The sequence below is a fragment of the Notechis scutatus genome, chromosome 5, assembly GCF_049901735.1.
Source record: "Notechis scutatus isolate UNSWTSFEM ecotype Mainland chromosome 5, rNotScu1.2, whole genome shotgun sequence".
Classification (NCBI taxonomy): Eukaryota; Metazoa; Chordata; class Lepidosauria; order Squamata; family Elapidae; genus Notechis; species Notechis scutatus.
The window spans coordinates 84,387,496-84,400,053 of record NC_142013.1 but is presented as its reverse complement, the minus strand read 5'-3'; the positions used below and the strand labels follow the sequence as shown (position 1 = coordinate 84,400,053).

Sequence of the window (12,558 nt, the reverse complement as noted above, 5' to 3'; positions counted from 1 at the left end):
CACCACTTAAAACACTATGGGCATTGACAAAATCACCATCAGTTAACTGCAAAAAACAGCTTTAGTTGGAACAGCTTACATCTTGTCACTATACCTCTAATACCATAAAACATCTACCTATCCCAAGTCCTTGAGAAGGTCTTGATAGATGCAAAAACAAAAAATCCAGTCTAAACACTAGCTGATTTATTCAACAAAGCATAATAAAAACTTATATGCAGCATCACTCCCAAAGACTATGAGTAGCTCCCAACAATTATATTAAGATCAATAGCAGTTCTAAGACTCAGTGCATCTAACAAAGCAAAGGTGTTATATGGACATACTGAGGCATGGCTACCATCCTTTCCTCACCCCAAACCAACACTTAGTAGAACTGGCTTTGGACAAAGGAAGAAAACTGCTGAAAAAATAATGATCCCATCTCCAGCATGCAGAGCCAACTCAAAAGTGTATGTGATCAATGGTATTGAAATCAAGGAGCACAAGGATGGATGCACCATTTATCTTGGTTCACTAAAGGTCATCAACAAGCACAACGAAAGCTTTCTCAGCGTTAAGTCTTGGCTTGAAACATGAATGAAACAGATCTAGATAATCTATTTCCTCCAGGGTTCTTAACTGCACCCTTACAGGTGATGGGATTGTGTTCTGATTTGACTCAGTCTGTGGGATCGAAAGCAGTGGTGGTATTCTACTGGTTCGGGTGAACCAGTAGTTAAAAATGCTACCGTTTGGAACCGATATTAAAAAAAGAGCTACCAGTTCAGCCGAACCAGTATTTTTCCCCCCTCCTGATGATTAGCTGTTCCAACAATCAGTACTGCCAGGATTCCCCTCACTGTCTTACTACTTCGGTCCAGGAGGCTTTCCTGAGGCGCAGGAGGCAGGGAGGAGCTGCGCCCCGCCGGCACTCCGTGTTTTGCCTGATTGCCGGAACAGCTGATCATCAGAACAGCTGATCGAGGGGGAAAAGCCACGCCTACCCAGTCATATGACCACGCCCACCTAGCCACACCCACAGAAGCAGTTGTAAAAATATTTGCATCCCATCCCTGATTGAAAGGCTAGTGGAAGAAAGGAAGCACTCCAGACACTGGAGCCAGGAGGTTGATGGAAGTTCAGGGGTGGGTCTGGTTGTTATACAAGTTAATAAGGTGATTTTTAAATGTTTTGAGCCATTTTCTTTTTAATGGATGTATATAGTTGATTTTTGATTTCTGTTTTACACGGTGAGTTCCTTGCATGGATGAGTGGCCATATAAATTAATCTCACTGCCTTCTCTAACTGCGGGTCATGAAAGTTTAAAAAGCCCTCGTATACAACATCTTTCCAAATTTCAAATTTGCATTTATTTTGCTTCCTCTTTGTTAAGTAGTTTCCAGTTTAAGAGAATACTTGCCTCTGTATGATTGCTGACTTGGCCTTCTGTGATATTTGAAAGCATTCTAGAGAATACCCCAATCCCTAGAAGGTGGTTTCCAGTACATCTTAGTAAGTTTGAGGAAATTAGTGAAGAAGTGAAAGCAAAGATACTGCTGGAAACAATCCATTGTATTCTAACTGTTAATTAAATAAGAATCTGAGCAGGAAGAAACCCTGCATATCTTTTAATCCATTTCAACTCTGTCATTACTTCCTTAATTATTTAGAATGGAGGCATACGGATTGATTATACTGTATCTGATGTCTTTGGCTGTATAATTTATTTCTGTCACCCTTCAAAATGAATCAAGTGTAGGTGGCAAAGAGAACAAAATGTATTAATGTGCTTCAGCTGCCTGCTGGAACATCGACAGTCCTAATTCTAGGTCATTTCCTGCCTAACTTCCCATTAATCAGAAATAAACATTATTTTTCATTAAAATATTTCAAGTTTATCAACTGTAAAAACACTGGAAGTAAAATTATTAAGGCCACATAAAAGATTTTCATGCCTTATAACGCTGGCACTGAAAGCATCCATTTATACTTAATAAACTATACTTTTTATAATATATAACAGAAGTTCTACACTTAGATATAAGGGCTGCATAAAATATTTGAAAGACTCATTCACAACATTTGGGAGCATCCATTATGACTCTTCTCAAGTTAATTCAGCCCTATCTCTGACAAAGCTTTGGAAGATATGCCCAGCTGTGCCTGCAATTATGTATATGTACAACCACTTTTTTTTTTGGCTGGGAAAAAAACAGCAGGTAGACGAGGGCATTTTTTAAACAGTGAAATCTAGATTTTCTTTTACAATGGACTTTGTATGCAGTAGACCAAATTTCCATTGTAATTGATGTCATTTGCATAAATTACATTATTTTCCATAGATTTGTATCATTTGAGTAATAACCACATTGTGCAAATAGCTGGATTCAAGTAAGTGATCTCAATTGCATAATGATATCACAGCAGTGATGCAAAATGATACAAGTGACATAATTCATGTAATACATGTAATTATGATAAATTGTATTTAATAGAAATTTGTAAATAACTCTTCTCTATTGGGAATGCCCTATGATACAAAGAAACCTTTAAGTAACTGATTCACTAACATGCAAGCTTAACTAATATGATATCTACAATTTATCTTGGGGAAAAACTAAAGCTGGGAATATTTTTTTTCAAAATTATTATGAAACAAAAATGCAAGAAACATGACTGCAGCACTGAAATAACAAAGATGCTCTTCATTTTAATAAATAATTGGTGAGTTTAATGTGTGCTGTCAGCTATGACTCTACAAGTGTACATTTGAGGTTTAAAATCTTATTTTTTTTCTTTTATAGAACTTATAAATTGATTAACAATTGACCTCATTCAAAATAGAAAAAAATGTTCATTATATAATGAAACACTATATAATAATTATAGAAGACTAATGAATAAATAAACACTAAACATCACAAGTAAATCATAGGAATTCAGGATCCAGTTAGAAAAAACTATGAAATTACTTATTTGACATCCACATAAAATAACAATGGAACATCTTTCAGAAGTCAATGTAGTTACTACAAAATACATCAGAGGAGCATTTTATAGTTATTAGTGAAGCCTAAATCCTAACATATGCACCTATACAGCTGACCTAAACAATATGGAGTAACAAATCCGGCATGCTAAATTTACAGTTGTGCCTCATCTTAAGCCAGGAGTGTCAAATTGGTGGCCCACGGGCCAAATGAGTCATGCAGAAGCTACGTCCACTCCTGTTCCGCCGATGGGGAAAAAGTCATGAAATGCCATGTGATGGCAACATAACACAGCAAGTTTGACACCTGTGTCCTAAGCATTCCGAATTCCAAATGTATCCTTAAACATTCAGTTAAAATAGCTGAGTCTGATTAGTCATTTATACATGATGCAGCTAGTGAAATAAAACTATTTAGTAGGATATAGAACTTGAGTTCCTGTCATACTAAACATTTTTATTTAATTTCAGTCTAAGGATGCATCATGTCATATGATTAGAGAAAATGACAAAAAAAAAAAATCCTAAACCTACATTATATCCTAATTCACCATACTTGCTTCTGGAACAGAGAATTTGTGGTGAATTCACTTTCTACAGTAAAACTATCAATAAACATTAATCACTAAACAAGCAGGTGATGAAAATGTTGATTAAAAGATGACAAAGAACAATGAACCCATATAAGACTTTAGGGAACATCAACTAGGAACACTAAAACAATAGCTAAAGCTTATTGCCTGATCCTGATTATTATCCAGTTATTAAGCATCAAGTCAGGACAAACCTATCTGTTGCACCATTTGTCTTCTGAATATGGTACATAGACCAACACATACTGATACATACCAGTGTTAAAACAAATATGCACAAGTTATTTAACCAAGAATCAACACAAACTTTACTGATAGATTCCCTAGAGAGCATTAAAGCTGTTTTCAAATAAACAGAAGTAAACAGGCATCCTGTGCAAGGTATTAAATGTGTGTAAGACATACTTGGCCATACACACGTTATGTGCATTTGTCTGTAACCATCAGTCCTTGATCTTGCCATGTTCAGCTAGATGGTTTGAAGAAGGTTTAGTAACTTCTTATGCCTAAAGCAGGATTAGAACACACAATCTCCCAGTTTCTAGCCTGAATTGCAATAGCGGCTGTTTCTGAAGCAATATATCTAGTGACTGAAACACAAATATCTCATGTCTAAAGTAGTAGCACTATCTCTTTAAAAATATATTCACAAATGAATTTAACAATATCTTTTTCTATCTACAAAATGTACCAGGACAGAAGAGCTTTAATACATACCAAATAAAGTATATATGATAGTTGCAAATGCATCAAATCTCCACATCTAACAAGTATACTTGACATGCTGTGTTATACAATTTATACAAGGTTAATTAAGGCAAATGCAGATTGGTGGGCCCCAAGATAGCACTCTCAGTGATTGTGGGAATGGCCATTATGTTTTAAAAAGGAGTCAGAGATGATTCTAGTAATTACAGACAAATAGATATGCTGAGTATTATAGAATATACCAGCTTTTTGCCATTTACATTGGAAAATCATGAACTGGATAGAAAATGAATGCATCCTACACAAAAACAAGCTGAATTTGGAGTAGGGTGATCTCCATAGATCAAATAATTGTTGTTCAACATGCAGCTAAAAAGTATTCTGCAGAGTTAAAATCTCCATATACATGCTTTTGATTCCACGATCATTCTAAGTAATTTTTATATTCAAGGTAGTGAGCGGATGGATGCCTGATATTCATTTATTTCAGATAACAGCATTAACGTAGCTTTTACATGATATATAATTAGGTTCCTATCCTAACTACATGGTGCTCAAAATAATATAAACAGCAATATGACAGTTCCTGAATGGTCCCAAGACCCAACATTAGAGCTGGAGGATGGGCTGAAAAAGATGCAACCAACTGCATAATTAACAATAGCCATTTATTGTTCGAAGAATATTAACAAATTTGTCTCCATATATATTTCATGATAATTTTCAACGAAGATGGAAACAGCCATGTTTCCATATTTCTTCCTCTACCTTTTTATTCTCCTTATGTTGAATAAGTTAAAATGGCAATAAGGCATCAGATTAAGGATAAAAACAAGTAAATTTTTCAAAGAGAAGAATAACAGATTTATCCATCTCAGAAAATCATCCAGCAGATTTTGAGAACATTCCCAAAACCAATGTTTGATATGTATGAACATTTAGAAGTATCCCATATAAGGAACATACCTGTTCTTCTAGATCAAGACTGCTATGTGTAATTTATTATACTGTATCTTTTATAGAGATCTCTATATTAAGTTCCACACTATAACCACCTCTTTAATATAATTCCCAGGCCACTTGGAGCACTTACACTTCTTCATTTCTGTCAGAACAGTTCTATAGCACATAATTGGCATAATTTTCATGACTGTATGAATTGAATGTGGATTAGATTTTATATTGACTAATGACTGATAACTAAAATTTAATTTTGATCTTGTTTACATGTATCCTATAATGATACAATGCTTTATTAATTTTACACTGTTTATACAAATTTTATGAAGTTTTAAAGAGAACATAAAAAGTAACAAACTAATACAGAATAAATAAAATAGAAAGAAAAAACAAAAATAGCAGCCAATGTTAGTTATTTCTTCCTTTACGATTACAAAAAAAACCTTGACCTTTTTCAACCATCAATATCACAAGTAATAAATGCATTTTTCTGTTTCATGTAAAAAGTCTATAAGGGATTTCCAGTTAGTCATAAAAATAGTGTCTTTTGTTTGGAAGTTCCATTGTCAATCATTCCTTTATTGTGGATAATGTAGAACTTAATTTTACACTATTGTTGTAGAAGTTTATTTGGGTTTGGGCTGCTTTATTAAAGCATTGTATTGTATAGTATAATATAAATTCTATATATTTATATTAATCAGTATGAAGATTCTATCATATTTCCATTTCATATTAAAGGATGCATTGTATATAGTTTAGTAATACATTATTAATATGATTAATTTTATACTGTTCTATATACTGATCAAAGTCTGGGAAAAGTTCAGAGATGTAAACTGGCTATAACTAAAAACAAAAATCCCAACTTTTGGGGGGTTTTTTAGAAGATGCATAGTCATACTTAGTCTAAATTAAAAAGGGGTCAGAATTATCCTAATCCTGTTAAAACTCTTATACAACAAACCTGATTTACAGCAAGAAATATGCAAGGGATTAAAACAGCAAGCAAACTGCACATTAATGAAAATAGTAGTCTATAGAAGTTTAGATGGTTTTCCAGAGATTCCTGAAATGTAGGTCATATTTATTACTGTGCATGTGAAGAGGAAGTTCCTTTGACACAATGCATTTTACGAAACGACTTCAGGCAAGGATATCTCTCTATTCCCCACCCTGACACAAAACAGCAGTTCACAAAAACTCCAAGGGAGCAGCAGGAGCCACAGCTACTCCATCTTAACTTCCAAAGGGCTGGGCTGGAGAAACACTCCCGACTTTCAGTCTAGCTTATCCATCATCCCATCCCTCTATCTCCTTAGAGCATTACTCTGGGGCCCATCGTCTCCCTCTTAGATTTCAATCCCCTTTCTATCCTTTCCACGGGAGGATAGGGAGAGAGGGACTTTTCCCCGGACTGCATATCCTCTAGGTCTAGGAGGAAAGGGAGGTGGGCCCCTACCTACTTGCCACCCCGCGGGGGTCTCCTCTCAATCCACCTGGTTCTCTCTCGCAATTCCCACCCACTCAAAAGCGCCTAGACCCCCGGCCTCTTCTCTCCCACCCAGGGATTTTTCTGCAACCCCACCACCACCACCACTCTTTCCTTTTAGGTCCCCACCCGAAACCCCTCCCTTGTGGGGAAGGGGGGGGAGAGAAACACCCTTCCCCTGCACAACCCCCACCCCGGCCAAGAACACGAGTTCTCTCCTTTATCCCCCTACCCCCCCCCCCCCCAAAAAAATCCTTTAGTTTTTAGGCGCTTCGACCCTTCTGCCAATATCCCTCCCTGCGTGACCATCCCACCTCCCAGATCTTTTCCCCCGGCCGAGCCGAAGGGAAAAGGGCGGGGAAGCCGAGCCCGGGGTCTCCTCCTACCCGGGTGCCTTAGCTAGGCCCGGTGGCGACGGGACGGGAGGCGGCCTGCGGACGGTTTCGCTGGGCCGGACTCGGAAGGCGCTTCCCGCAACTCCTCGGGAGGCGGCAGCTGCTTCAAGTTTTATGGCGGCTCTTCCCTCCCTTCCTCCCTCGGCGGCTGCCCTCCTTCCTTCCTCCTACCTGCCCGCCTGCCGGTCTGTCTCTCCGGGCTCCGGCCCAGCGAGGGGCGCGGATGGGCAGGAGGAGGAGGAGGCGGAAAGAAGAGGGGCGAGGGAGCGAGGTGCCTTCGGCGGCGGGCTTCGCTTCTTTGTCTCGGCGGCGGCCAAAAGCTGGGCTTGTGGCTCTCCCCTCGCCTTCCTTGCCTTTCTCTGCCCAGCGGCGGGCCGCGCTCGCGGAGAGCTGCCGGCCTGGCCCCGCCGCCTTTGAGGGCTCCTCTTCCCCGCCCGTTCCCGGTCCGACGTGTCCAAGGCCCCGCGCTGCCGCTCGGCTCGGCTCAGCCTCGGCAACCCGGCGGCAGGCAGAGCTCCCGCCCCTCCCCTTCGCATAGTAGGCAGGCAGCTCCCTCCTCTCCGCCTGCCCCTTCCCTTCCTGCCGCCGGGATCGCGCAGGGGAGAGGCGGAGATGGGAAGCCCACGAATCCGCCCACCCATCCCCCGCTCCTTCTCCCGAGGAGGAGGAGGAGGATCTCTTGCCCCACCACCTTTTTTTTCCCTTCCCCAAGTCCTGCTTTCCTCCATCCGGTCGGCCAGGAAATGCTGAGGGGAGGAGGGGGGGGGACACAAACACACCCCACGCATACAAAATTATTGGAGGCGCGAAAATTGCCGAGTCTTGATTTTGCTTTCCCCCCCCTCCCCCCGTTCTCTCTCGTTTGCAGGACCGGACAAGTTTGCGAGGGATCTTCCTGCTGTTCTGCTTGCCGCCCCCGGGACACGCGGCGTGGAATGGGATGGCGAGGCCAAGCGCGGCGCTGGACGCTTGACCACCCCTCCCTGAGGCAGGACTCGCGCCTCCGCCGCGTCAGACGCCACCACCCGCCTGTGTTGTGGCTCGTGGGCGGGAGGTGCCTTTCCTCCTCTCCCCCCACGCCCAGGGCTCTGCAATCGAGGTTTTTGCGGGCTCCTCTTAACTGCGTCCCTGCCGGTCTGTCGGCCTCGTTCAATTTCCAAGGTGTTTAACGAGGAAGGTTTAGGAGCTCAGATCAGATTCCAACCTGGGATTTGCCAACCTAGCTCTTCCGTTTTGACGATGCGATTATGCATTACAAAATGCCCTCAAATCCATATAATATTTTACTCTAAGGAAGCCCAAAGCCGCACCTCCTGCAAGGCATAATTATGAACCCTGCTCCTGCTTCCGCTCTCTCAAATGATGCTCCGTTCATTTGGAAAAGAGGCGGGGAGCAACGTGTTTGCCTTGTTGGGCGCGGGAGGCCGGTTTTTCCTATTTCCCTGGAGAAACGGGGTGGATTTAGAGACGATTCCAAGTTTTCTGAGGGTCAAACAGGTTGCCGCCTAAAAAGAGAAAGGAGCCAACCCAGACCCATGAATTTTTCCACCTTAGAGAAAAGGACTTTCAGTCACTAAATAGGCTGATCGGAGTAATTCCCATCCTAGAATTACTTCCTCCCCGAGGTTATTCAAAAGAGAAAGAAAACATTTATTTCCATCCGTGGGTGGAAAAGAAAAAAATGTGATGCAACAGTGGTAATAACCTGTGGGCAGGATTACTTTAAAAAAAATGCACAGATCCACAAATACTCCCTATTTAGCCCATTACACAGCAAGTTAAGTAAAACAGACAAAACAGACAGATAGCATTCCTAATAGAAGCTTTTAAAAGGATATAAAATCAATCATAAATGCAATGTGATAATAGAATTATATAAAATAACTATAACTTAAAAACTGACTAGCTCCAAGTACCTCACTGAGAAATAACTTCTACTTTGATCTGTGGACTTTCTACAGATTAGCATGGATAAATATGGATAGATTTTTTTTCAGTGTTGCAGACTTGTCTAACCAGATTCTCTGAGTTCCAATGATAATATTCTTAATTTATGAGAAATGGGATATAATATTGAAAGTACTCACCCTCTTTATTACTGTATAATGTTTGTAAGGATATATAGTTGGAAAAGATTAAGTTAGAAATGTACTGTTCTTAAAACACAAATACTTTTGTGTTTCAGTTATATGTATGTTATATTTTCAGTAAGATCTGTGGAAGTTATGCAAGAGACTGAGTACCCACTGTTCTCTTAGTGGAAAAGATAAATGAAACAACCTTGCTAAGAACAAACATAACAATTAAAAGTTATAATATCAATCAGCAGACAACTGACTTGAAAAGAAAATTAGGTAAATATAAATACCAAAGGGTAACACAGTATTCTTTGTATACCTGTTTCTTAGCACTTCTTAGTATACATTTTGTTTAACTCTGTGGAAATCTCTGTTGTAGTTCTTGAAATCATGCAATTATAAGATAATAAACCTAAGACACAGTTTCCCCAAAAGCAGACTTTGATTTATAGCCTGTGGGGAGGTTAGCCTATGGACCACAGGCAGCCCTGAAATGCTTTCTATCTGGCTTGAAAGCCAGATAGTTGGACTGCCGTTTCAAATTTGGCAACAATTTATATACAAAATCAGCCATGCAATTTCCTGAATTTGGTTTCTGGCATGAAATTAAAGAAACAAGTTACTCTTAATTTTTCATAAATCTACATTTTTAAAAACAGTCCTATTAATCAGCATGATATTAAGTCATTGAAGCTCCATTCACTGATGTGTTTTGCCCACACTCAGAAAATGAAATGGTTGCCTGCCTAAAACAGCAAAGTTCAATCTTAGCAATAAATGTACTGTATATCACTGCAATAAGCAGAACTTAAAGGACTCCAAATCTTTGGTGCTCATATACCACAAATATAATTTACATTACTGCTACAGAGTAAGGTAGTAAAATAAAAAGAAATTAAAAATTTTAGACATATCTTTCACTCTGTGGGGCAATCATGTAAACTGTTTAATCAATTGCCACTAAATCAGATTCCTCTTGTAGCTGACAACAACATAGCTGCTTTTATTACATGACTGCTGCGTTGTCAATGAAATTTACTAAAAACAGTGTGAATGAGGGATCGTTTCAGAATGGAAAATGTTTGCCACATCCGTGCATATGTTTTTAGAAGACTCATCTTTATGTTTCCAATAAACATCGAGGAAATATTTGGATGCTCCTGCAATACATATTATTTATTATAATCAGTGCATTATATTTATATAGCAATAGCACTTAGACTTATATACCGCTTTATAGTGCTTTACAGCCCTCTCTAAGTGGTTTACAGAGTTAGCATCTTGCCCCCAACAATTTGGGTCCTCATTTTACCCACCTCAGAAGGATGGAAGGCTGAGTCAACCTTGAGCCTGGTGGGATTTGAACTGCCAAATTGTAGGCAGATGGCTGCCAGAAGTAGCTTGCAGTACTGCACTCTATCCACTGCGCCACAGAGGCTCCTAACTTATTAACTGCTCAAGTGATCCCAGGGGAAAAAGTGTGACCAAAATGTGGATCTAATCTGAGAGCTAGTTTATGAGGGGGAAAAGCCCTAGTTTGAAACAGCAAACCTTTTGTAATAGCATTAACTTACAAGGTTCCAAAATGAATAGCATTAACTTACAAGGTTCCAAAATGAATTGAGACTGCAATGCCCAGAACTTTTAGGTTGCGTAGCATTCTAGAGAAGAGGGATGTAATTCTCCACTGTTGGTGAGACTAAATGTATTGCAAGGCAAATGTATTTTTTTGCTAGTTGGAGGAGTATGATGAACATTGTCAAATCAATCTAATAAGCTCTGTGTTGTGAATAGTGTGTCATACAAGAGTTACCGCCCAAGCAGACTTGAAAGCTCCCTCTCTAGGACAGCTAGCGCTGCCTTGTGACCCAATGAACTTAGTGGTCCGCTTCTGAGAGAAATCACTGGGCTCATACAGAGTTTTCAGAAAGTTTTCAGACCTTCACTTTTGTCACTGCAGCCCTTTGCTGCAGCCTGATTCTACAGCAACCCATAATGACAAAGTGAAAACAGAATTTTAGAAATGTCTGTAAATTTATTTAAAAGAAAAAAGTGAAATATCACACTGGCATAAGTATTCAGACCTTTCACTCAGTACTTTGTTGAAGCACCTGTGGCAGCAATTACAGCCTGGAGTCTTTTTGGGTATGACTTGATAAGCTTTAAACACCTGGATTGGGGGATTTGCTGCCATTCTTCCCTGCAAATCCTTTCAAACTCAAGTCGGTTTGGATGCAACCTTCGGTACAAACAATCATTTTCAGGTCCCTTCAGAGATGTTCAAGTCAGGGCTCTGGCTGGGCCACTCTAGGACATTCAGAGAGTTGTGCCTAAGCTACTCCTGTGTTGTCTTGGCTGCTTAGGATCATTGTCATGTTTGAAAGTGAACCTTCAGTCCAGTCTGAGGTCCTGAGCACTGTGAACAGGTTTTCTTTAAGTCTATTCCTATACTTTGATCCAATCAGCTTTCTTTCAACTCTGACCAGTCTCCCATTCCGTAATGATGAAAAACATCCACACAGCACAATGCTGCCACCACCATGTTAGGATGATATTGAGCAGGTGATGGATGGTGCCTGATTTCCTTAATGTTTGGAATTGAGGCCAAACAATTTAAACTTGGTTTTGCCAGACCAGAGAATCTTGTTCCTCACAGTCTGACAGTCCTTCAGGTGCTTTTCTGCAAACTCCAAGTGGGCTTTCATGTGTTTTGCCATAAAGCCAAGATCTGTGGAGGAGGGCTAAAGTAGAATTCCGAGAAGAACTGGAGTTGTTCTGGAACTCTGTCCCATCTCCACACAGGATCTCTGGAGCTTAGTTTTATTTTATTTATTTATTTATTTATTTATTTATTTATTTATTTATTTATTTATTTGATTTGATTTGCCAATTGTTTACAAGATAATAAGTATAAGTGTATACATAGTTGTGAATACATGAAATGGGTACATATAAGAAAAATAAAAGAATAAGAGAAACAATAGGACAGGGACGGTAGGCACGTTGGTGCGCTTATGCACGCCCCTACAGACCTCTTAGGAAAGGGGTGAGGTCAATAGTAGACAGTCTAAGGTTGAAGTTTTTGGGGTTTGGGGATCAGTGAACTCAATGGTCACCACCTTTCCTAAGGCTCTGATCCCCCAATTGCTCAGTTTGATCAGGTGACCAGCTCTTGGAAGAGTCCTGGTTATGCCAAACCTCTTCCATTTGAGAATTATGAAGGGCACTGTGCTCTTAGTTACCTTCAGTGCAACAGAAATTTTACTGTAGTCTTCCACAAATCTGTGCCTTGCAATAGCCCTGTCTCTAAGCTCTGAAGACACTTCCTTTGACTTCATGACATTTGCTCTGCTACGATAT

The 12,558-nt window shown here is 40.0% G+C and overlaps 1 protein-coding gene across 6 annotated transcripts in view; it reads right to left on the bottom strand.

The window, feature by feature from the left end:
- Positions 1 to 8,493, bottom strand: part of NCK2 (NCK adaptor protein 2) — a 79,649-nt gene extending 71,156 nt beyond the window's left edge. For 2 of the 6 annotated variants that reach the window (XM_026666758.2, XM_087967201.1), the window contains exon 1: positions 7,292 to 7,601. The gene's annotated coding sequence lies outside the window, so the exon portion shown is untranslated. Of the gene's footprint in view, positions 1 to 3,984; positions 4,151 to 7,111; positions 7,602 to 8,430 lie in introns of those variants that run through there. The other 4 variants (XM_026666763.2, XM_026666759.2, XM_087967202.1 and 1 more) reach the window with 4 other exon arrangements.
- Positions 8,494 to 12,558: the final 4,065 nt, after the last annotated feature.